The sequence below is a fragment of the Leptosomus discolor genome, unplaced genomic scaffold, assembly GCF_034619465.1.
Source record: "Leptosomus discolor isolate bLepDis1 unplaced genomic scaffold, bLepDis1.hap2 HAP2_SCAFFOLD_108, whole genome shotgun sequence".
In the NCBI taxonomy this organism is placed as follows: Eukaryota; Metazoa; Chordata; class Aves; order Leptosomiformes; family Leptosomidae; genus Leptosomus; species Leptosomus discolor.
Genome location: NW_028237778.1, coordinates 161,371 through 187,394, shown reverse-complemented (window position 1 = coordinate 187,394; position 26,024 = coordinate 161,371).

Sequence of the window (26,024 nt, the reverse complement as noted above, 5' to 3'; positions counted from 1 at the left end):
CATGTAAAGCCCAACTTATAGAGGTAAAGTCAAACATCTAGAGGTAAACCCCAAAATCTAGAGGTAAAGCCCAACATCTAGACCTAAAGCCCAACATCTAGAGGTAAAGCCCAACTTCTAGAGGTAAAGCCTAATATCTAGAGGTGAATTCCAAAATCTAGTGTTAAAGCCCGAAATCTACAGTTAAAGCCAAGCATCTAGAGGTAAAGCAAAACACCTAGATGTGAATTTCAAAATCTAGAGGTAAAGACCAACATCTAGAGGTAAAGACCAAAATCTAGATGTAAATCAAATCGTCTAGATTTAAAACTCAACATCTAGAGGTAAATCCCATCATCTAGAGGTAAAGCCTAACATCTAGAGGTGAATTTCAAAATCTAGAGTTAAAGCCCGATATCTACAGTTAAAGCCAAACATCTAGCTGTAAAACGCACATCTAGTGGTAAAGCCTCATATCTAGAGTAAAGCCCAATATCTAGAGGTGAATTCCAAAATGTAGAGATAAAGACCAAAAACTAGAGGTAAAGCCAAACATCTAGAGGTAAAGCTTACCATCTAGAGGTGAATTCCAAAATCTAGAGTTAAAGCCCGACATCTAGAATTAAAGCCAAAGATCTAGATATAAACCCTACCATCTAGAGGTAAAGCCCAAGATCTAGAGGTTAAAAGCCAACATCTAGAGGTAAAGCCCAATATCTAGAGGTAAAGCCAAACATCTAGAGGTAAAGCCCAATGTCTGGAGGTAAAGCCCAGCTTCTAGAGGCAAGGCCAAAAATCCAGATTTAAAACCCAAAATCTAGAGCTAAAGCCCAACATCTAGAGGTAAATACCAAAATCTAGATGAAAAGCCCAATTTCTAGATCTGAAGCCAAACACCAAGAGGTAAAGCCTAACATCTAGAGGTAAAGCTTACCATCTAGAGGTGAATTCCAAAATCTAGAGTTAAAGCCCGACATCTAGAATTAAAGCCAAACATCTAGATGTAAAACCCAACATCTAGAGGTAAAGCCCAATATCTAGAGGTAAAGCCGAACATCTAGAGGTAAAGCCCAACATCTAGAGGTAAAGCCCAACATCTAGAGGTAAAGCCCAACATCTAGAGGTAAAGCCCAACATCTAGAGGTAAAGCCCAACATCTGGAGGTAAAGCCTAACATCTAGAGGTTAATTCCAAAATCCAGAGTTAAAGCCCAACATCTAGTCGTAAAGCCCAATATCTACATGTAAAGCCCAACGTATAGAGGTAAAGTCAAACATCTAGAGGTAAACCCCAAAATCTAGAGGTAAAGCCAAGCATCTAGAGGTAAAGCAAAACACCTAGATGTGAATTTCAAAATCTAGAGGTAAAGCCCATCATCTAGATGTAAAGCTCAACGTCTAGATGTGAATCCCAACATCTAGAGGAAAAGGCAAAAATCTAGAGGTAAAGCCTAACATCTAGAGGTGAATTTCAAAATCTAGAGTTAAAGCCCGACATCTACAGTTAAAGCCAAACATCTAGCTGTAAAACGCACATCTAGTGGTAAAGCCTCATATCTAGAGTAAAGCCTAACATCTAGAGGTGAATGCCAAAATGTAGAGATAAAGACCAAAAACTAGAGGTAAAGCCAAACATCTAGAGGTAAAGCTTACCATCTAGAGGTGAATTCCAAAATCTAGAGTTAAAGCCCGACATCTAGAATTAAAGCCAAACATCTAGATGTAAAACCCAACATCTAGAGGTAAAGCCCAACATCTAGAGGTAAAGCCCAACATCTAGAGGTAAAGCTTACCATCTAGAGGTGAATTCCAAAATCTAGAGTTAAAGCCCGACATCTAGAATTATAGCCAAAGATCTAGATATAAACCCTACCATCTAGAGGTAAAGCCCAAGATCTAGAGGTTAAAAGCCAACATCTAGAGGTAAAGCCCAATATCTAGAGGTAAAGCCAAACATCTAGAGGTAAAGCCCAATGTCTGGAGGTAAAGCCCAGCTTCTAGAGGCAAGGCCAAAAATCCAGATTTAAAACCCAAAATCTAGAGCTAAAGCCCAACATCTAGAGGTAAATACCAAAATCTAGATGAAAAGCCCAATTTCTAGATCTGAAGCCAAACACCTAGAGGTAAAGCCTAACATCTAGAGGTAAAGCCTAACATCTAGAGGCGAATTCCAAAATCTAGTGTTAAAGCCCGATATCTACAGAAGAAGCAATACTTCTAGATGTAAAGCCCACCTTCTAGAGGTAAAGCCAAAAATCTAGATTTGAAATCCAAAATCTAGAGGTAAAGCCCCAAATCTAGAGGTAAATCCCAAAACCTGGATGTAAAGCCCAACTTCTAGACCTAAAGCCCAACATCTAGATGTAAAGCCCAACATCTGGAGGTAAAGCCTAACATCTAGAGGTTAATTCCAAAATCCAGAGTTAAAGCCCAACATCTAGTCGTAAAGCCCAATATCTACATGTAAAGCCCAACGTATAGAGGTAAAGTCAAACATCTAGAGGTAAACCCCAAAATCTAGAGGTAAAGCCAAGCATCTAGAGGTAAAGCAAAACACCTAGATGTGAATTTCAAAATCTAGAGGTAAAGACCAACATCTAGAGGTAAAGCCCATCATCTAGATGTAAAGCTCAACGTCTAGATGTGAATCCCAACATCTAGAGGAAAAGGCAAAAATCTAGAGGTAAAGCCTAACATCTAGAGGTGAATTTCAAAATCTAGAGTTAAAGCCCGACATCTACAGTTAAAGCCAAACATCTAGCTGTAAAACGCACATCTAGTGGTAAAGCCTCATATCTAGAGTAAAGCCTAACATCTAGAGGTGAATGCCAAAATGTAGAGATAAAGACCAAAAACTAGAGGTAAAGCCAAACATCTAGAGGTAAAGCTTACCATCTAGAGGTGAATTCCAAAATCTAGAGTTAAAGCCCGACATCTAGAATTAAAGCCAAACATCTAGATGTAAAACCCAACATCTAGAGGTAAAGCCCAACATCTAGAGGTAAAGCCCAACATCTAGAGGTAAAGCCCAACATCTAGAGGTAAAGCCCAACATCTAGAGGTAAAGCTTACCATCTAGAGGTGAATTCCAAAATCTAGAGTTAAAGCCCGACATCTAGAATTATAGCCAAAGATCTAGATATAAACCCTACCATCTAGAGGTAAAGCCCAAGATCTAGAGGTTAAAAGCCAACATCTAGAGGTAAAGCCCAATATCTAGAGGTAAAGCTAAACATCTAGAGGTAAAGCCCAATGTCTGGAGGTAAAGCCCAGCTTCTAGAGGCAAGGCCAAAAATCCAGATTTAAAACCCAAAATCTAGAGCTAAAGCCCAACATCTAGAGGTAAAACCCAAAATCTAGATGAAAAGCCCAATTTCTAGATCTGAAGCCTAACATCTAGAGGTAAAGCCTAACATCTAGAGGTAAAGCCTAACATCTAGAGGCGAATTCCAAAATCTAGTGTTAAAGCCCGATATCTACAGAAGAAGCAATACTTCTAGATGTAAAGCCCACCTTCTAGAGGTAAAGCCAAAAATCTAGATTTGAAATCCAAAATCTAGAGGTAAAGCCCCAAATCTAGAGGTAAATCCCAAAACCTGGATGTAAAGCCCAACTTCTAGACCTAAAGCCCAACATCTAGATGTAAAGCCCAACATCTGGAGGTAAAGCCTAACATCTAGAGGTTAATTCCAAAATCCAGAGTTAAAGCCCAACATCTAGTCGTAAAGCCCAATATCTACATGTAAAGCCCAACGTATAGAGGTAAAGTCAAACATCTAGAGGTAAACCCCAAAATCTAGAGGTAAAGCCAAGCATCTAGAGGTAAAGCAAAACACCTAGATGTGAATTTCAAAATCTAGAGGTAAAGACCAACATCTAGAGGTAAAGCCCATCATCTAGATGTAAAGCTCAACGTCTAGATGTGAATCCCAACATCTAGAGGAAAAGGCAAAAATCTAGAGGTAAAGCCTAACATCTAGAGGTGAATTTCAAAATCTAGAGTTAAAGCCCGACATCTACAGTTAAAGCCAAACATCTACCTGTAAAACGCACATCTAGTGGTAAAGCCTCATATCTAGAGTAAAGCCTAACATCTAGAGGTGAATGCCAAAATGTAGAGATAAAGACCAAAAACTAGAGGTAAAGCCAAACATCTAGAGGTAAAGCTTACCATCTAGAGGTGAATTCCAAAATCTAGAGTTAAAGCCCGACATCTAGAATTAAAGCCAAACATCTAGATGTAAAACCCAACATCTAGAGGTAAAGCCCAATATCTAGAGGTAAAGCCGAACATCTAGAGGTAAAGCCCAACATCTAGAGGTAAAGCCCAAAATCTAGAGCTAAAGCCCAACATCTAGAGGTAAAACCCAAAATCTAGATGAAAAGCCCAATTTCTAGATCTGAAGCCTAACATCTAGAGGTAAAGCCTAACATCTAGAGGTAAAGCCTAACATCTAGAGGCGAATTCCAAAATCTAGTGTTAAAGCCCGATATCTACAGAAGAAGCAATACTTCTAGATGTAAAGCCCACCTTCTAGAGGTAAAGCCAAAAATCTAGATTTGAAATCCAAAATCTAGAGGTAAAGCCCCAAATCTAGAGGTAAATCCCAAAACCTGGATGTAAAGCCCAACTTCTAGACCTAAAGCCCAACATCTAGATGTAAAGCCCAACATCTGGAGGTAAAGCCGAACATCTAGAGGTTAATTCCAAAATCCAGAGTTAAAGCCCAACATCTAGTCGTAAAGCCCAATATCTACATGTAAAGCCCAACGTATAGAGGTAAAGTCAAACATCTAGAGGTAAACCCCAAAATCTAGAGGTAAAGCCAAGCATCTAGAGGTAAAGCAAAACACCTAGATGTGAATTTCAAAATCTAGAGGTAAAGATCAACATCTAGAGGTAAAGCCCATCATCTAGATGTAAAGCTCAACGTCTAGATGTGAATCCCAACATCTAGAGGAAAAGGCAAAAATCTAGAGGTAAAGCCTAACATCTAGAGGTGAATTTCAAAATCTAGAGTTAAAGCCCGACATCTACAGTTAAAGCCAAACATCTAGCTGTAAAATGCACATCTAGTGGTAAAGCCTCATATCTAGAGTAAAGCCTAACATCTAGAGGTGAATGCCAAAATGTAGAGATAAAGACCAAAAACTAGAGGTAAAGCCAAACATCTAGAGGTAAAGCTTACCATCTAGAGGTGAATTCCAAAATCTAGAGTTAAAGCCCGACATCTAGAATTAAAGCCAAACATCTAGATGTAAAACCCAACATCTAGAGGTAAAGCCCAACATCTAGAGGTAAAGCCCAACATCTAGAGGTAAAGCCCAACATCTAGAGGTAAAGCCCAACATCTAGAGGTGAATTCCAAAATCTAGAGTTAAAGCCCGACATCTAGAATTATAGCCAAAGATCTAGATATAAACCCTACCATCTAGAGGTAAAGCCCAAGATCTAGAGGTTAAAAGCCAACATCTAGAGGTAAAGCCCAATATCTAGAGGTAAAGCCAAACATCTAGAGGTAAAGCCCAATGTCTGGAGGTAAAGCCCAGCTTCTAGAGGCAAGGCCAAAAATCCAGATTTAAAACCCAAAATCTAGAGCTAAAGCCCAACATCTAGAGGTAAAACCCAAAATCTAGATGAAAAGCCCAATTTCTAGATCTGAAGCCTAACATCTAGAGGTAAAGCCTAACATCTAGAGGTAAAGCCTAACATCTAGAGGCGAATTCCAAAATCTAGTGTTAAAGCCCGATATCTACAGAAGAAGCAATACTTCTAGATGTAAAGCCCACCTTCTAGAGGTAAAGCCAAAAATCTAGATTTGAAATCCAAAATCTAGAGGTAAAGCCCCAAATCTAGAGGTAAATCCCAAAACCTGGATGTAAAGCCCAACTTCTAGACCTAAAGCCCAACATCTAGATGTAAAGCCCAACATCTGGAGGTAAAGCCGAACATCTAGAGGTTAATTCCAAAATCCAGAGTTAAAGCCCAACATCTAGTCGTAAAGCCCAATATCTACATGTAAAGCCCAACGTATAGAGGTAAAGTCAAACATCTAGAGGTAAACCCCAAAATCTAGAGGTAAAGCCAAGCATCTAGAGGTAAAGCAAAACACCTAGATGTGAATTTCAAAATCTAGAGGTAAAGACCAACATCTAGAGGTAAAGCCCATCATCTAGATGTAAAGCTCAACGTCTAGATGTGAATCCCAACATCTAGAGGAAAAGGCAAAAATCTAGAGGTAAAGCCTAACATCTAGAGGTGAATTTCAAAATCTAGAGTTAAAGCCCGACATCTACAGTTAAAGCCAAACATCTAGCTGTAAAACGCACATCTAGTGGTAAAGCCTCATATCTAGAGTAAAGCCTAACATCTAGAGGTGAATGCCAAAATGTAGAGATAAAGACCAAAAACTAGAGGTAAAGCCAAACATCTAGAGGTAAAGCTTACCATCTAGAGGTGAATTCCAAAATCTAGAGTTAAAGCCCGACATCTACAGTTAAAGCCAAACATCTAGATGTAAAACCCAACATCTAGAGGTAAAGCCCAATATCTAGAGGTAAAGCCGAACATCTAGAGGTAAAGCCCAACATCTAGAGGTAAAGCCCAACATCTAGAGGTAAAGCCCAACATCTAGAGGTAAAGCCCGACATCTAGAATTATAGCCAAAGATCTAGATATAAACCCTACCATCTAGAGGTAAAGCCCAAGATCTAGAGGTTAAAAGCCAACATCTAGAGGTAAAGCCCAAGATCTAGAGGTTAAAAGCCAACATCTAGAGGTAAAGCCCAATATCTAGAGGTAAAGCCAAACATCTAGAGGTAAAGCCCAATGTCTGGAGGTAAAGCCCAGCTTCTAGAGGCAAGGCCAAAAATCCAGATTTAAAACCCAAAATCTAGAGCTAAAGCCCAACATCTAGAGGTAAAACCCAAAATCTAGATGAAAAGCCCAATTTCTAGATCTGAAGCCTAACATCTAGAGGTAAAGCCTAACATCTAGAGGTAAAGCCTAACATCTAGAGGCGAATTCCAAAATCTAGTGTTAAAGCCCGATATCTACAGAAGAAGCAATACTTCTAGATGTAAAGCCCACCTTCTAGAGGTAAAGCCAAAAATCTAGATTTGAAATCCAAAATCTAGAGGTAAAGCCCCAAATCTAGAGGTAAATCCCAAAACCTGGATGTAAAGCCCAACTTCTAGACCTAAAGCCCAACATCTAGATGTAAAGCCCAACATCTGGAGGTAAAGCCGAACATCTAGAGGTTAATTCCAAAATCCAGAGTTAAAGCCCAACATCTAGTCGTAAAGCCCAATATCTACATGTAAAGCCCAACTTATAGAGGTAAAGTCAAACATCTAGAGGTAAACCCCAAAATCTAGAGGTAAAGCCCAACATCTAGACCTAAAGCCCAACATCTAGAGGTAAAGCCCAACTTCTAGAGGTAAAGCCTAATATCTAGAGGTGAATTCCAAAATCTAGTGTTAAAGCCCGAAATCTACAGTTAAAGCCAAGCATCTAGAGGTAAAGCAAAACACCTAGATGTGAATTTCAAAATCTAGAGGTAAAGACCAACATCTAGAGATAAAGACCAAAATCTAGATGTAAATCAAATCGTCTAGATTTAAAACTCAACATCTAGAGGTAAATCCCATCATCTAGAGGTAAAGCCTAACATCTAGAGGTGAATTTCAAAATCTAGAGTTAAAGCCCGATATCTACAGTTAAAGCCAAACATCTAGCTGTAAAACGCACATCTAGTGGTAAAGCCTCATATCTAGAGTAAAGCCCAATATCTAGAGGTGAATTCCAAAATGTAGAGATAAAGACCAAAAACTAGAGGTAAAGCCAAACATCTAGAGGTAAAGCTTACCATCTAGAGGTGAATTCCAAAATCTAGAGTTAAAGCCCGACATCTAGAATTAAAGCCAAAGATCTAGATATAAACCCTACCATCTAGAGGTAAAGCCCAAGATCTAGAGGTTAAAAGCCAACATCTAGAGGTAAAGCCCAATATCTAGAGGTAAAGCCAAACATCTAGAGGTAAAGCCCAATGTCTGGAGGTAAAGCCCAGCTTCTAGAGGCAAGGCCAAAAATCCAGATTTAAAACCCAAAATCTAGAGCTAAAGCCCAACATCTAGAGGTAAATACCAAAATCTAGATGAAAAGCCCAATTTCTAGATCTGAAGCCAAACACCAAGAGGTAAAGCCTAACATCTAGAGGTAAAGCCTAACATCTAGAGGCGAATTCCAAAATCTAGTGTTAAAGCCCGATATCTACAGAAGAAGCAATACTTCTAGATGTAAAGCCCACCTTCTAGAGGTAAAGCCAAAAATCTAGATTTGAAATCCAAAATCTAGAGGTAAAGCCCCAAATCTAGAGGTAAATCCCAAAACCTGGATGTAAAGCCCAACTTCTAGACCTAAAGCCCAACATCTAGATGTAAAGCCCAACATCTGGAGGTAAAGCCTAACATCTAGAGGTTAATTCCAAAATCCAGAGTTAAAGCCCAACATCTAGTCGTAAAGCCCAATATCTACATGTAAAGCCCAACTTATAGAGGTAAAGTCAAACATCTAGAGGTAAACCCCAAAATCTAGAGGTAAAGCCCAACATCTAGACCTAAAGCCCAACATCTAGAGGTAAAGCCCAACATCTAGAGGTAAAGCCCAACTTCTAGAGGTAAAGCCTAATATCTAGAGGTGAATTCCAAAATCTAGTGTTAAAGCCCGAAATCTACAGTTAAAGCCAAGCATCTAGAGGTAAAGCAAAACACCTAGATGTGAATTTCAAAATCTAGAGGTAAAGACCAACATCTAGAGGTAAAGACCAAAATCTAGATGTAAATCAAATCGTCTAGATTTAAAACTCAACATCTAGAGGTAAATCCCATCATCTAGAGGTAAAGCTTACCATCTAGAGGTGAATTCCAAAATCTAGAGTTAAAGCCCGACATCTAGAATTAAAGCCAAACATCTAGATGTAAAACCCAACATCTAGAGGTAAAGCCGAACATCTAGAGGTAAAGCCGAACATCTAGAGGTAAAGCCCAACATCTAGAGGTAAAGCCCAACATCTAGAGGTAAAGCCCAATGTCTGGAGGTAAAGCCCAGCTTCTAGAGGCAAGGCCAAAAATCCAGATTTAAAACCCAAAATCTAGAGCTAAAGCCCAACATCTAGAGGTAAATCCAAAATCTAGATGAAAAGCCCAATTTCTAGATCTGAAGCCTAACATCTAGAGGTAAAGCCTAACATCTAGAGGTAAAGCCTAACATCTAGAGGTGAATTCCAAAATCTAGTGTTAAAGCCCGATATCTACAGAAGAAGCAATACATCTAGATGTAAAGCCCACCTTCTAGAGGTAAAGCCAAAAATCTAGATTTGAAATCCAAAATCTAGAGGTAAAGCCCCAAATCTAGAGGTAAATCCCAAAACCTGGATGTAAAGCCCAACTTCTAGACCTAAAGCCCAACATCTAGATGTAAAGCCCAACATCTGGAGGTAAAGCCTAACATCTAGAGGTTAATTCCAAAATCCAGAGTTAAAGCCCAACATCTAGTCGTAAAGCCCAATATCTACATGTAAAGCCCAACTTATAGAGGTAAAGTCAAACATCTAGAGGAAACCCCAAAATCTAGAGGTAAAGCCCAACATCTAGACCTAAAGCCCAACATCTAGACCTAAAGCCCAACATCTAGACCTAAAGCCCAACTTCTAGAGGTAAAGCCTAATATCTAGAGGTGAATTCCAAAATCTAGTGTTAAAGCCCGATATCTACAGAAGAAGCAATACATCTAGATGTAAAGCCCAACTTCTAGAGGTAAAGCCAAATAACTAGGTGTAAACCACAAAATCTAGAGGTAAAGCCTAACATCTAGAGGTAAACCCAACATCCAGAGGTAAATCTCAACATCTAGATCTTAATTCAAATATCCAGGGTTATAGCCCGACATCTACAATTAAAACCAAACATCTAGAAGTAAAACCCTACATCTAGAGGTAAAGCCTAATATCTAGAGGTAAAGCCTAATATCTAGAGGTAAAGCCCAACGTCTAGAGGTAAAGCCCAACATCAAGATGTAAATCCAAAAATCTAGTATGAAAACCCAAAATCGAGCGGTAAAGCCCAAAATCTAGAGGTAAAGCCTAAAATCTAGATGTAAAGCCCAACTTCTAGATCTAAAGCCCAATATCTAGAGGTAAAGCCTAACATCTAGAGGTGAATTCCAAAATCTAGAGATAAAGCCCTACATCTACAGGTAAAGTCAAACATCTAGTTTTAAAACCAAATTTCTAGAGCTAAAGCCCAATATCTAGAGGCAAAGCCCAAAGTCTAGATGTAAAGTCCAACATCTAGAGGTAAAGCGCAACATCTAGAGGTAAATACTAACATCTAGATGGGAAGTCCAAAATCTAGAGTTAAAGCCTGACATCTAGAGGTAAAGCCAAATGTCTAGATTTAAAAACCAAAATCTAGATGTAAAGCCCATAATCTAGAGGTAAATCCCAAAATCTAGATGTAAAGCCCAACATCTAGAGGTAAAACCAACATCTACACCTAAAGCCAAACATCTAGATGTAAAACCCAAAATCTAGAGTTAAAGCCCAAAATCTAGAGGTAAAGACCAATGTCTAGAGGTATAGCCAAACATCTAGAGGTAAAACCCAACATCTAGAGGTAAACTCGAACATCTAGAGTTAAAACCCAACATCTAGATGTAATGCCCAACATCTAGAGGTAAAGCCCAAAATCTAGAGGATGAAGCTCAAAATTAAGATATAAAGCCCAACGTCGAGATTTAAAGACCAACATTCAGAGGTAAAGCCTAACATCTAGAGGTAAAGCTTAACATCTAGAGGTGAATTCCAAAATGTAGAGTTAAGTCCGACACCTACAGTTAAAGCTAAACATCTAGATGTAAAACCCAATACCTAGAGGTAAATCCCAATAGCCAGAGGTAAACCTGAACATCTAGAGGTGAATTCCAAAGTCTAGATTTAAATCCCGACATCTACAGTTAAATCCAAATTTCTCGATGAAAAACTCTTCATCTAGAGGTAAAGCCCAACATCTAGAGGTAAAGCCCAATACCTAGAGGTAAAGCCTAATGTCTAGATGTGAATTCCAAAACCTAGAGTTAAAGTCCGACATCTAAATGTAAAGCCAAACATCTAGATGTAAAACCCAACATCTAGAGGTAAAGCCGAACATCTAGAGGTAAAGCCCAACATCTAGAGGTAAAGCCCAACATCTAGAGGTAAAGCCCAACATCTAGAGGTAAAGCCCAACATCTAGAGGTAAAGCCCAACATCTAGAGGTAAAGCCCAACATCTAGAGGTAAAGCTTACCATCTAGAGGTGAATTCCAAAATCTAGAGTTAAAGCCCGACATCTAGAATTATAGGCAAAGATCTAGATGTAAACCCTACCATCTAGAGGTAAAGTCCAAGATCTAGAGGTTAAAAGCCAACATCTAGAGGTAAAGCCCAATGTCTGGAGGTAAAGCCCAGCTTCTAGAGGCAAGGCCAAAAATCCAGATTTAAAACCCAAAATCTAGAGCTAAAGCCCAACATCTAGAGGTAAATCCCAAAATCTAGATGAAAAGCCCAATTTCTAGATCTGAAGCCAAACATCTAGAGGTAAAGCCTAACATCTAGAGGTAAAGCCTAACATCTAGAGGTAAAGCCTAACATCTAGAGGTAAAGCCTAACATCTAGAGGCGAATTCCAAAATCTAGTGTTAAAGCCCGATATCTACAGAAGAAGCAATACTTCTAGATGTAAAGCCCACCTTCTAGAGGTAAAGCCAAAAATCTAGATTTGAAATCCAAAATCTAGAGGTAAAGCCCCAAATCTAGAGGTAAATCCCAAAACCTGGATGTAAAGCCCAACTTCTAGACCTAAAGCCCAACATCTAGATGTAAAGCCCAACATCTGGAGGTAAAGCCTAACATCTAGAGGTTAATTCCAAAATCCAGAGTTAAAGCCCAACATCTAGTCGTAAAGCCCAATATCTACATGTAAAGCCCAACTTATAGAGGTAAAGTCAAACATCTAGAGGTAAACCCCAAAATCTAGAGGTAAAGCCCAACATCTAGACCTAAAGCCCAACATCTAGAGGTAAAGCCCAACATCTAGAGGTAAAGCCCAACTTCTAGAGGTAAAGCCCATCATCTAGATGTAAAGCTCAACGTCTAGATGTGAATCCCAACGTCTAGATTGAAAGCCCAACATCTAGAGGTAAAGCCCATCATCTAGAGGTAAAGGTTAACATCTAGAGGTGAATTCCAAAGTCTAGACTTAAAGCCCGACATCTTCAGTTAAAGCCAAATATCTAGATGTAAAACTCAACTTCTAGAGGTAAAGGTCAATATCTAGAGGTAAACCCCAACATCTAGAGATAAAGCCCAAAGTCTAGAGGTAAAGCCCAACATCAAGAGAAAAAGCCAAAAATCTAGTATTAAAACCCAAAATCTAACGTTACAGCCTATAATCTAGAGGTAAAGCCCAACATCTAGAGGTAAATCCCAAAATCTAGATGTAAAGCCCAATGTCTAGAGTTGAAGCCCAACATCTAGCGGGAAAGCCTACAATCTACAGGTAAAGCCTAATATCTAGAGTTGAATTCCAAAATCTAGAGTTAAAGCCCGACATCTACAGTTAAAGCCAAATATCTAGATGTAAAACTCAACTTCTAGAGGTATAGCCCAAAATCTAGAGGTAAAGCCCAACATCTAGAGCTAAAACCATAAATCTAGATGTAAAGCCCAAATTCTAGATATAAAGTTCAATTGCGCACACAATGTTTTCTCCCAGAGCACTTTTTAACTCAGCTCCTTTCCTCCCTCCTGTCTTTTCCCACCAGTTGCTCTTGGCGCAGGCCCCACTTGAGGAAATGCTTCCCCTGCTGAAATTCTAAAGGTCTCTGTTTTCCTATTTACAGAGGAACAAATTTGCTGACATTTTTCAACTTTTCCCTTCTCAGCTTTCTTGGGAAATCTCTACTTGACAAAACTAATCATTTTAAGGTGCAGACCTTCAAGAGCACATTACTCTGGATGGGCTGTGGCTCTCCAAAGCGAAAGCAGAGAGCCACGTTGGCTTAGAACAACCTGAGCAGAACTGAATTAAGCTTAGCAGGAACCTCAAGTGGCACCTAAAGGCCTCCCACCACTGCTGCTGAATCAGTCTTTCCCCACTGCTCTTTCAAAACACCTTTCCTGGAGTGCTAATGCCACTAACTAGAACTCTTTCCATCAGGAAGCTGAGAAGACTCAGCCCCTGTGCTTTCACAGGAAGCTGCACAGAGGCAGCTCAACAGGCTGGGAGAGGCAGAGATGTCCTGCCAGACACCGAGATTAACCAAGGAGCCACCAGCACGTGGTGCACACGTGAGGTAAAGCACAAGAGCAGGTAGAACCGTACAGCCCTCAACACCCCATCAATCCAGGGCTTTCAAGGGGAAGGATGCTGACTAGAAAAGCTCCTTTGGCTAAGATACCACCAACGCCTGGCCAAAATCAGACGGAGAATCCCCACTACGGGAAGATTTCCACCATCTTGCAAAATACAGGTGGGAGACATTCCATTCTGGATGCGCTGTGCTGCAGCAGGTACCTTGCTATGCCGTACACCACGGGAACTGCATGCTCTCCTCTTCCAACACAGTGCTAGACCTCCGCCTCCCAGCACTTACCTTGTCCTTGTTCCTCAGAACCAGGGGCACTTCGTAGACCTCACGGGGGACGTAGCTCTGGAATACCACCTCTGATGGGAACGGCTGAAATGAGCTCTGTTCCGGGTCAACTGCTGAGAACTGGAGATGCAAGACAGAGCAGTGAGAGTTCAGTTGCTGGCAGAAAGATTCATGAAGGAGAATCCTACGCTACCTTGATCTCCAGGGAAGTATAGGCTCTGGGTGACTATGTCTGCCCAGCTCACACCAGGGAAGCGGCAGCTCACCCACCTGTGTTCTCAGCTGATCAGGTTTCTGGACCACGTTGAGCAGGCTCAAGCCAAGAAGCTCTTTTGGTAGGGGTTTCGCCAGGTTTCCATCTCCAAATTGGAAGGCAGCACTTACCTCCAGCAGAGCTCTGCGCTAATGTGGTCACACAGCTCCAGAGCACTTGCTGCCAGAGCCATGAGCACTCATGGAGCAAGTGAAACCCAAGAATTTACAGGAGACTCCATGGGAGACAATTTGGGGGTAATCTTTGAGACAGAGAGACCGAGTCCCACACACCCCCAATATCTTTTTGGATATTGGAAACCAGGAAGAAGAGAACAGTACCAGAGGAGGTAAGGCCAAAAAAAAAGTAACACACTCACTAGGAAAGACAAGTGAGGTGAATGCTGGATGCTGACAGGGTTCAGCTCTTTTCTCAGCATTACTGGCCAACCTGAGTAAGACTGGACTTGGTATCTCCTGTTTCCATGAGCTTTAAACAGATGTGCTATTGTATTCTCTTATTGCTGCTTTATTTAACACCACTGCGGAAGCATGCTTACAGAGCAGAGGCGTTACTTTGAGAAAAATCCTCCCTGCTTTGTCTCCCCTCAGCTGCACTGTTCCCCCTCGAAAGACACAGGCAGGTCTCCTGCCTCTCCACAGAAGTCACTGTCACACTGAAGCCAGCAGCTGCAGCACACCGCCACTTATTTGTGCCCGCCCTCATCTGATGCCCTCCCAGCCTCCCGTGCTGACCAGGGCAATCCTGAACCAATTGCTTACAGGTCTCTTGCTGGCAATTTTCCACTCAACAGCCTACCTCGGTGACCTACCCACTTGGACTGTGTTACACTGAGCAGTTCTGCAAGAAAAGCAGCTTTAAACATACATCAAAGTAAACGTGGACCCAGATAAAGCACCTCCACTCCGCTCTGCCCAGGGCAATTCCCCGCTATAACTGGCAGCCTGCAAAATCCAACACCCTGTACGGGTCCCACACGTTGTTCCAACCCAAAGCACTAATGCAACTGGTTTTGTTAAATCTTGAGTAATCACCATAGGCCCTCAGCCTGCGAAGGCCAATGCTGCCACCACCCAGGGAGTCCTGTGACCCCAAGCATTTGACAGTGACTACACCAAAGCAAGAGGCGGCTATTTCAGCAGGATGGACCATGGCAAGCTCATGCCCTCGTGTCCTGCCCCAGCCTTCCCCCAGGATCGTGCTGTCAGCAACATCAGCTAAACTCCAGCAAAACCCACCAGCTTCAGCAGAGGGTATTTACATCGGCTTAGTGCAGATCAGGACTTCAACCTCTCACCGGGGAAAAATGTTTTACCTTTCCCCCAGCAGAAGGAACTCCACCACCACCAGCAGTTTGAAAGGACAGCAGGACCTAGTCACTGAGCTATTCAGGTAAGCTGGAGGCAAGGCTGTCACAAGCATGCCTCCTCTTCACATGTCACATCAAACAGCAAGGAAAAGGGCAGGAAAAGGCTACCTTTGGATGAGAGGTTTCACTTCTCTCTAGAAGCTGGATAATCCGGGGCCGCCTCATCTCCCGAGTGCTGGCCAGTCTCTGCTTGGTGGTGAGAGACATCTCCTTCAGGAAGGCAGAGGGAGTCAGCTGAAATGCAAAACACCAGCAAGATGTACAGAAATGCCTTTGTTCAGGAAGGCTTTTCTTGTCAAGTGCCACTGATGAATAATTTGGGATCACAGCCACTCGCATAGTCCTGGAAGAACCCTAAGTCACCTGCTGAAATATTTAACATCAGTAAATGAATGATATAGAGCAGAATACACATGCCGTAACCAAGTGGCTCTGTCCCATTAGCTTCTTCATCATTTGGTGTGACATTTTGGGGGATTTCTGCTCTTCAGGCATTTGTTTCCTCTTTAGTTTTGCTGGATCGAGCCAACGACCTTTGAAAAGAGTGGGGAGGAGTTGTCAGAAATCCCCCAACTCCACCCTTGCACAACGCCAACACGCGTATGGAGACGTCTCTGCTGGGTGACTCAGAGGAAAGCAGAACAGCAGTGTTGTGCCAAGACGGAGGGGGAAAGGAATGGGTCCGAGTTTTAGTTCTCTCTTTTTAATTAGCACTTGCTCTATCTCTGTTCCGGCCTCACAGACCCCTCCACAAAAGTATACAGAGATACCTCCTGGACAGAGCCTCAGCACTAGGTCATCTCCAGTCAAGTGAGATCCAGTCAGCAAAGGGGACATTTGTGGAAGGGAAGGAGGAATTGCCCTGACTCCGCTGCTCTTTGCAGGGCTGGATCGGGGCTCCACAAAGAACACAAGATACAAACAACTGGTTTGCAGCCTGTTCTATCTGGGAGCAGCAGCTGTCAAGTCTTCAGGCAGAGTTGGAGCAGCCCACCACGTGCCCAGCTGCCTGGACGGCAGCTATGCTCAGAGCAGCACTGGCAAGTGCGCCTGCCCAACAGAAAATACCACTGCCCACGCCAAGAGGATGGAGAGAAGGACACGCTCGTGCTTCAGCCGTTCCAGTGCAATGCCCAGTACATCCGTTTAACTCTGCTCCGGCGGCACATCCAGGCAAGACTCTGGACTTTCCCTCAAGCAGCACACAGTCCATCCCCCACTGCACCATGGCAGCCACCTCCACAGCAGCACGGCAGCAAAGAGATGGGGAGGGCGTGTCTGGCTTCGCAATGCTGCTCGACAACAGGGGGGGCCAGCAGAAGAGGGAAACACGGGCAGTTTCCAGCCTTAACCAGCTCCTACCTGGCCTCAGCAGGTACTTACAGTTAAAGGCTCCTCTGCCTCTCTGACCAGCTTCGGATTGCGAGGTGCTACCACTTTGCTCTGGAATCCATTGGCCGTTCTGGAGGACCCCATGGAGCGACGGAGCCTAGCAGCAGCCATGTCTCAGCTCACCTGGAAGAAGCAACAAAGGGACTTTGACAATCCAGAGTCCCCTTCACGGCAGACCCAAAGGACACGCCTGTGTCTCCAGGCTGGGGCATCCTTCACAAGCGCAGAACGTTCAGGCCTCCCCACCCTGCTTCAGGATCAGACCATATGAAGTGGCAGAGTTAAAATTCATACAAGTCAAACCCCAGAAGAAACATTCCGAGCCAAAACAGCCTGTTGCTGTGCGTGCAGTCCCACAAGCCACACACACACCCCAGGGCCTGCTGGCACTTCTCCCCACACTTGCATTACTTTTGGAACTCCATTTACTAGAATGATTATCCAAATCTCTAATATCATAACTGTCCTCTACTACTCTTTGGGTGGGAACAGAAGCAAGGTGTCACTCAGCTGCTTCACTTTGCAAGAGCAGCTGACCTGACTTTCTGCCTGACCCTACTAAGTGCTCAGACTATTGTGAACAACCTTAACCCCAGCAACTGCTGCTGCCTCGAGCACTAACAAAATCAGACCATCTTTTCCTGCTTTGCAAACCCAAATGTCCACCCTTTGTGCAAGAACCCTGGGGATGTTTCTCACTAATGGAGCATCGAGTTCAATACTCTGATGAAGAACTAGAGTTTCTCAAGGCTAATTTGGTTCTTTAAAGTTACAAAAATTATCCAGCAAATATGGCTCCTTCCAGGCATGAAATTACCACAGTGCCCAAGACCATTGCTCCACGGAGAACAAGGGCCCTAATTTTCACTTATTAACACCCAAACTCAAGGCTCCCTACAGGCATTACAGAGGCTGTACCAGCAGCATGAAACCATTGAAGGAACCTGAGCAATTAGCTCGAATAGAAATGCAACACACGTGAAAGCAGGGCCACTTCAGGCTTTATCCTAATGGCAGTTCTCCAGCATCCTTATCCTACAAGTAGCATGGGGTAACAGGTCCAAGGGCCACTCTTCTTCCAACCACCAGCCTGCAGACCGCCTCCCTTTGTCGTGTCACACAAAGTGGGGGTGCAAGAAAGGGCAAGAAGACAACCCCAGAAAGCAGGTCTCAAGCACCAACAAAAATCAAAGATATAAACATGTTCAGCATTTACTAAGCACTACTTTGGACGAGAAATCATTTCCCCTCCCCTTCTGGCTAACTGCACCAGGGAACAGATGGATTTGCCCACTTTTCTGGGACTTGACAGACCAGTGCTCTCAATCCCAGCTCTACTCTAGAATTTTTTTAGATCCTGACATTGAGTAAAATCACAGATCACATTCCCTCCTGCTTCCATTCATTCCTCATCATTTTTTGTGCGGACTTGCTGTGTACAGCAAGACATCATCTACACAAAGTTGACCATTCCCTTCCCCTCAAGTTTCACCCACAGCCTGCACTCAAAGCAGTAACTTCACTCCTTTCCTCCCAAAACAGCTACAGCATTGCACGTGGTTGTGGTACTGAGCCTTTAGAGTTTCAGGGAACAACAAGGTTGCCGTTTCCTTTAGTTCTTGCAAGAAACAAGAGCACAGCACTGTCCTACGGACACTAGGACCTGCTGCAGCAAGAGCTAGGATTTAAAGCTGGAAGTAACTCTTTTTCAAGAGACAAATCTAATTAATCTGGATTTCAGCGTTTTATTACTGGGTCTTGAGAATAACTGGATTATTTGTTCCAATTTTCTAACTGCAATTTCACTTCACTTGAAATTCATCCTGTTCATCATGCCCACAATGCTTATTTCCAGAGGGTTTCCAACCTTCACGCCCCCCATCCCAGTCTTACAGCTTCCCCTACCCTCTAGCCCTGGAGTAAGGCTCTCCCACAGCCCCACTGCCCTAGAGCCTCCAGGGATCAGCCTCCCACATTAGAAGGAAAGGAGCAGAACTACCAAGTCAGCCCCATCTCCCTGCAGAGGCAGGACAAAACAGCACCCACAACACAGCACGCCTCCAGCCCAGCACCCCTGTCTGGTGGGGAGAGATCTCCATCTTCCCCACCTCAGACAGCCCTCCACCGCCCCCCAGAAATTAAGGACTAGAATTCCCCCTCTGCTCCAGGCTCAGGGCACAGACAGCTCTGGCACCTCATGTTTCGGTTCAGAGCATGAATGTCCTGAGCCTGGGCAGAGGAACCAGCTGGGCCAGGACACAACAGCTAACACCACCTAGAAAAGCAATGAAGAAATACGCCCAGGGCTGGGGCAGAAATTCCTGACATGTCGCAGAAACCCAGACGTAGCAGAGCAGGGTGCCAAGCTGAAGATCACCAAGGACATCCAAGCTTCAGCCTCCTCCCCAAGGCTCCCCTTACTCCAGTATCTACAGCTCAGCTAAAGTCTCTACCACCCCTGCAAGCTACACAGCAATTTTACAACGCATTAAAAGCCCTTCTACCTCCCCAGACCTGCTCTTAGACCAGGTACATAGTTAAATCCTGCCGAGTATCACAGAGCTGCTGCCTCCCGGCTCTTGGCCCTCCTGCCAAAAAAACTGCCTCCATCTTGCCCAGTGGCCACACACCACCTCAGGACACGTAATTCGTGCTTCTCTGGGAGGAGCCACTACACAATGTGTAGCGCCCAGCATTGCTTCCTGAACCCCAGGGGCTATTTGGTGGCTGTGAACAGCCGGGAGGGACAGGAGCAGGCCAGGGAACTACGGGTGTGACCGTGCACCCACCAGTGCAGCAATAACTGTCACTGGGCTGGCAGCCGGGGAAGAAGCTGATACGAGCACTTGGATATGGCCCTAAAGTGTCCCAACCCCTTTGTGCACATGTCCAACAGCTTCCTTCTGTAAAATACAACTGAGCAGCTCTCTGAGGACACTGGGCTGAAAAAGACAGGAAATTAAGAATATACAGCAAATTTCTTAACAGACATTAATTAAAAAAGGGAATTCCATGTAAAGGCACAGCTTTGTGTCTACACAGATCCTGTGGCTGGCACTATGCCACGTGCCAGTGCCCTCATTTCAAGGGATCCCACGTCTCTTGGGCTCAAGCAGCAGCACCAGCCTTAGAGCTGCTCTGATAGCAACCGATGGCCCTGCGAACTTAAAGGCTGGGCATATATCAGCACACTCTGCACCACAGTACACTCTACTCAGCTTTTCTGTAGGAGCACAGACTGGTGGCTGAATCTTGCCTCAGTGTACACCATAAACCCTCTTTCTTCTTCCTTCTGCAAAGACAAACCATCTCTCTCTGGAGTAATTGGTTAATTTGCCTTTCTAGTACACTTTGCTGGAAGACTAAGACAGGAGATCTGTTAAACCTGAGAACCAGGGTGCTATTTGAACAATTTTCTTCAGGTAAATCATTTTGCCCTGTTCAGGCTTAAGTAGCAAGATCACATTTCTTGCCTAGAAATCACCTCCTTAGCTACAATCATCATAGAAAGAGCATCTCAAGGAAGCCAGGAATGGAAAAGCAGAATTTCCAGGACTAATCTCTTGCCCCTCCAGCCCACTGCTAAGTGGCTGAGGGCTTTCTAAATCAACTCTTGCTACCCAGGAAGTCCCACCTGCCATCTTACCTTTATATTCCAGTCCTTCTGTATTTTATCACTTAGGTACTGTCATCCTGCACTGTAATACAAAAGCTCTACCATAGCTGAGAAAATTAATAGGAGCCTGGTGTTATACCTTCCTGATATTTCTTTTCATGAACATCAGCTGTCAGCTGACAGCGAGATGGACCAAGCTCCCCTCCCAAGGGTCTGATGGAGCTTCCCCACTTCTACACACTGTAATTTACAACTGTGGCTCCCGCCTTAAGCATTTACAGTTTACTATTACTACTTTCCCTTTCCCAGCTGCCTCCCCCAGCATCTGCTCTCTGCTATCCTGGCTTTGCAACTTTGCAACTCCTTTTTTATTTACTCTGGGTCTCCCCAGTGCCCCCCTCCTTTCCCAGTCCGCCCGGGCACACTCACACTGGGCCCTGCAGCCAGCCAGGCCGCTGCCCCGGTTCCCACGGCAACAGGGCCGGCCCAAACACTGCCATGGCAACGGGGGACAGGGCTGCTCCGGCCCGCAGAGGAGCGGGGGCTGCCGGCGGAGCCCAGGCTGCCCAACGGCCCCCGACAGCCTCAGCAGGGAGCTCCTGCCCCCTCGGGGCTGCCCCGGGCCCCCCAACCAGCTGCCCCCCCCAGCTGTCGGGGCACGGGCACTGCGGACGCCCGCCCAGCAGGGCCTCCCCTCCCAGCACTCCCAGCAGCGCGGGGGAAGCGCCCAGCGAGGACACTGCCTCCAACACACCCTGCGGCTGCAGCCCAGCCACAGCCCTGCCCGGGCAGCCCGACACCGAGCAGCGGGCGGAGAAACTCCCGGCAGAACCCGCAGGGGGTCTCCCAGCTCCCAGAAAGCGAGCCAGCACCCTGGACTGGTCAGGAAAGACCCGCACACCGCCGGGAAACACCCACTATGTCCATGGAACCTAAAAATCGAGTCACACACAATCCACAGGTGCCAGCGCTGCCCTCAAACGGACTGTCTGCTTTCCTCTCCTGCACACTTTGCCATAACCTGGAGCCCCGTTCAACCAGCTCACCTGCTTTGCTGGCACCCCCCACCTCCCAGCCTGCCCCTGGCAGGGCTCCCAGCACAGGCTGACACCGATGCACAAACCAGCACAACCGACCTTGTCATTCTCAGGGAAGCACTGCAATAAATAAACCCTGATCAGCACAGCCCAGCAGACACAGCTCTAACCTCTTCCCTGAGCCCAGACTCCCCCTCCTGCCCTCACTGAGGAGCTCCCGATGGCCTCTCAGCTCCAGCCACCTCTGCTCTGCTCACCCAGATGGATTCCACCGGACTGCCTCTGCCCAGGGCTCTTGTGCAGGGTCTGACACTAAAGAGAAGTCAGTGCTTGCTGAGGTTTGCTCAGATCCCTCATGTTCATTTCAAGGCCAGAGATGCTGCTGCAAGGAGGAAAACAGCCAGCAGTTTCCACCACAGGGGAAAAATGAAGTTGCCTAAGATGGCAAACAAGAGCACTTCCAAATGAGATTATCTGGAGATTAATTCCTGCTTCGCAGTGAGCATCACCAGCATTTCACTAAGAATCAGTCCAGGACACCTCCAACCCTTGGGCAAATGCCATGGGACTGCAAAATGTGACCTAATGATCTAAAAGAACATGACCTCTGTTCATCTTCCCCACAAGTCCTCTCCAACAAAAAGGCTCCTGCCTAAACAACCAGACCTGAGAAGACCCACAGTCACTAACGCACTTCACTTGGGAGGGCGGCATTGTGTTCCCGGGCAAGAGCAAGCCTTCGGGCAAGGCTCACCCTGTTCAGGACACCCTGCAGGATGCAGAGGACTGCAGCCGCCACTTTCTGACCCAGTGCTGGGCTTCACCCTGCTTGGAGATGGAAAAGTCCTAAGACAGATCGTCCCTCTCACAGACCTTGCTGCCCAGCTACACAGGTGTAGCTGAGACAGGGAAGTGGAGAGAAGACCAAGCCTCTTCCAGGCTTCTTCCTCAGGACAGGGCTGATCAGTCCCAAGGCAGCTTGCAAGCCAGCCACAAAAGGAAGCGTCAGCCACCGCCCCAGGGGAGACCCACACTTTCCAAAAGTGAGCCCAGAAGCTGAATTTCACACCGTCACACATGCTCAGGACCATGGGCTCAGGGGAGGTACAGGGTTCACATCACTGCCCCCTCTCCATTCCTGGGGCTGTGCATACCCACCCCCGCACCCTCCTCAGGGACCAACAAGTTCCCTCGCCAACACCCTCTCTGCCCCAAGAGCCCCCCTCTGGTTTCCTTCACCACATCCAACGGTCACCATCAAGCCCAGCTCGGAGCCATCACGCCCCATCACACCCGCTCTCACCTGGCTGCCTGCACTTCTGACTCCAAGGACACATTCCAAGCAGCACAGCCTGCGGCCAGGCCCCGGGAAGTGCAGAGAGGACCACACTTGCACACAGCCCAGGCAGAAGCCAGCCAGCCACCGCAGCACTTCAGACAAGCCACCCTTCTCCACCCGAGCAGGGTCTGACCAACCCAGGCTGTTGGCCCTGCTCTCTTCAGAGGCACAGGTACTGCTAGTTCATGCAGGGAGCTGCTCTTCGGGGCTGAAAAACCCTCCCCCTTCCCCTGGGAAAGGCAGTTTACCCAGCTCCCATCCCCCTGCAGACCCCAAGGAGCATACAGCCCAGGGCAGCAGGCAGGCACGTTGCATTATTAACCCCTCCTTTGCTGCAGTGCTAGAAGGACACAGAGCACTATCAGCCAGCGTCCTCAGAAGCCCTGCTGCAGGCTCTGAGGTGAGACCTGACAGCACAGGCACTGTCTCCTTCTGAACACCAGAACCAGAGCCCCCGGGGGCATTGAAACAAGCCCATCACAAACATCTTTCCTGTCATCATTGCTGCACTCACCAGATCAAACCCACACAGTAACTGGACTCACTGGGTCTTGCACAGGACACGGAGCTGCAGCAAAGGCAGAGACAAGGGCTGCAGTCAGGATCCAGGGAGAGGAGGGAAGCGCTGGCACAGGCACCTTACACGAGCAGATGGGACCATTCACTACTCCCAGGTTAACCCAGCGCTCGGTTAAAGAAGGGACTGACAGCAACACTCCAATCACTTGAGCTGCTATCAGAACGTTTCCTACCGAGCGACTGCGGCGAGATCACTCACCCAGCTGCAACTTCATGAAGTCACAATCATGACGTCACAATAGGCAGCCCATAGTCCTCTTTAATCCAAGCAGGGCTCGTATTGGTTTTCTTCTGAGAAAGAAGGAAAATAAAGTTGGCTCATTTAACCATGTTTCCCCTGCCTTCCTCTGAGCAATGCAATCCCATATTGCAGGGGGGAACACTGACAGTTTTGGATACCATAGACCTCAACAAACAGCCCTGCGTTTGCTTTCTCCCTTTTTATTCCCATGTCAGGAACCAATTTTATTTCCTCACTTTTTGCTTATTTTATAGCTCACTTCCAAATCCTGAACTGCTTCGCTACTCCTTTTCTAAATCAAGACAATATTTCAAATGCCCACATTCTGGAGACCCTGACATTAACTGTGCAGCCATGAAATCCAAAAAGCGTAAACTGGGGTTTCCCCACTGCCTTTTAAAACAAAGCAAAGTCCTTGGCCCCAGCAAGTGTAACACCTCCTAGGTTTTCTTTTTCCTTAATACTATGAAACCATTTAATCCAGCTGTCTTTGTGTAAATACAGAAGAAAATTTATAAGCCTCCAGAAGTTAATCACAGTTCTAGGGGAATCTCTGACATGGAGGTTAGCAAGGCAGTAACTGAGGCTGTGATTGCCAGGAGACAATGCCACAGGAAGACGGGTAGATTTTGGATGGAGGTTCAGCTCTCATCCCCTCTCCTGCAGGGGACTTCCAAACACCAACATCTGGGTCTGTCATTTGAAGCCTGGCAGAGGAAGATTAGAAAAAACAATGGTTGTCAGTGGGACACAGGGAAGGGACAAACCCAGCCCACGACACGGGTTCCAACACGAGCCCACAGGAGCCCCTGTCACAATCCCAGCAGCTACGAAGCACCGCAGGGTGTTCAGCAGCAGTGCTGGGAAAGGAGGAGCTGGTTTTATTTATCACTTGGGAAGCACCAAAGGGACAAGCTGGTCTCCTTGCCACTGCCAGGCCAGCTGGGGCAGCTCCCTGCAGCACACAGGGCTGTGCTGAGAGGTGCTGGGACAGCCTGCAGGCACCAGCCCTGCTGTGCAAGAAGTGACAACCCGAAGCAGGCACTAAGACAAAAAATGTTAAAGCTGAACGTGGCTTTACCTGCTCTGGGCAGTTGCCTTCACAGGCCAAATCCAACCATGCAACAGCCACAGTGGCTGAGTTTGAACTCAAGCAAAATCCTGAAGCGATTCCCGAGTTGCTCAAGGAGAGACTGCTGGATCCCCTTTTGCTTAGGCAAGTATTGGGCTGCATTTGTGTCCAAGTCTTTTGCCAAAAAGACTGGGAGTTTTGTCAAAGAGTAGCTACGCAGAGGCTGTCCTGGGCTGGAACCTGAGCCAGGGCTTTCTGGTTTTTAAACAGGGCACCTACTGCATCCCTTAAAAGAGCCTCTGCTCTCTGCCATGCAGGTACCACCAGACTCTACAGCTTTTACGCGATCCAGGCCTCCATGCCGACCCCCAGCACATCACATTTTGGCAGTGAGGTGAGAGGGGCAGGTTTTCATTTTCCACATCGAGATTGTCCAAGCTGAACTGTTAAATGAGTTCCTCGGGTTCTGCCTTTGAACTTATTCCCATCCTTCACATGTCCCAAGAACTACCAGGAATCAAAGAGCCAGCAACAAAACCAGCCCCAAGCATCTCCTGCAGATTGTCCTTGAGAGAAACCGTCACACTCATGAAAGCCCAGCTTTGGAATAAATATATGGACTCAAAAGCAGAGGGGAAAATCCTTCCAAACACAAAGCAGGAGTGGAGCCACTCAGGAAATTAAGCATGGTGGATCAGAAAAGCCAACAGGTCTGTGCAGAGAGCACCAAAGGCCGAAAAAATGAACCTGTCAAGTCGCTGATGTCATTTAAAACAGCTGGGATTGCAGAAGACAAGACAGTAGCCACATGGAAAAAACAAAGATGAGGATAAGAACATTAAAAGACGGGCACCCCAGTGGGCCCAGGAACAGCCAGGTTTGCATCTCTGTGACCATCAGCACAAGCACCTCTGAGTTTCAAGGCTCGGACTTGCAGGACAGACCCACCCAATGCAGAGCTGCCAGCCTCACTGCAGAGTTCTTGTTTCCCCTTACCAGGTCTGTTACAGGAGCAGCTCCAGCGGGTGCAGGTTTGATCTGAGCAAGCTCTCTCTGCCAAGGATGAAAGCAAGAGCCCGAGTAACCCATTTGTGACTTCCTCTCACATTAAAAAAATCTTCCTAGTGCACTCTGGCACCCGATCCCATTAAAAGGGAAGAGAGGGAACCGATGGAAACATGAAAAGAAGCTGACAGCTGCCAACCACTGACCCCATCTGACTCCATCCCTCTCCCCGCTGCAGCAGGAGCACGACTGGCTGCTCTTGGAAGGACAACAAGGCCAGCAGGAGACAAGGAAGATTTCAGGCAGGCAACAAACAGCAGGAGCAGATGAAATCTCGGTGAGTAAGAGCTCCTTTTATCAGGAAGAAATTCACCTGCAATCAGGAAAGACAACACATGAGGACTGTGTCATGTCTGGGAACCCTCCTGTCC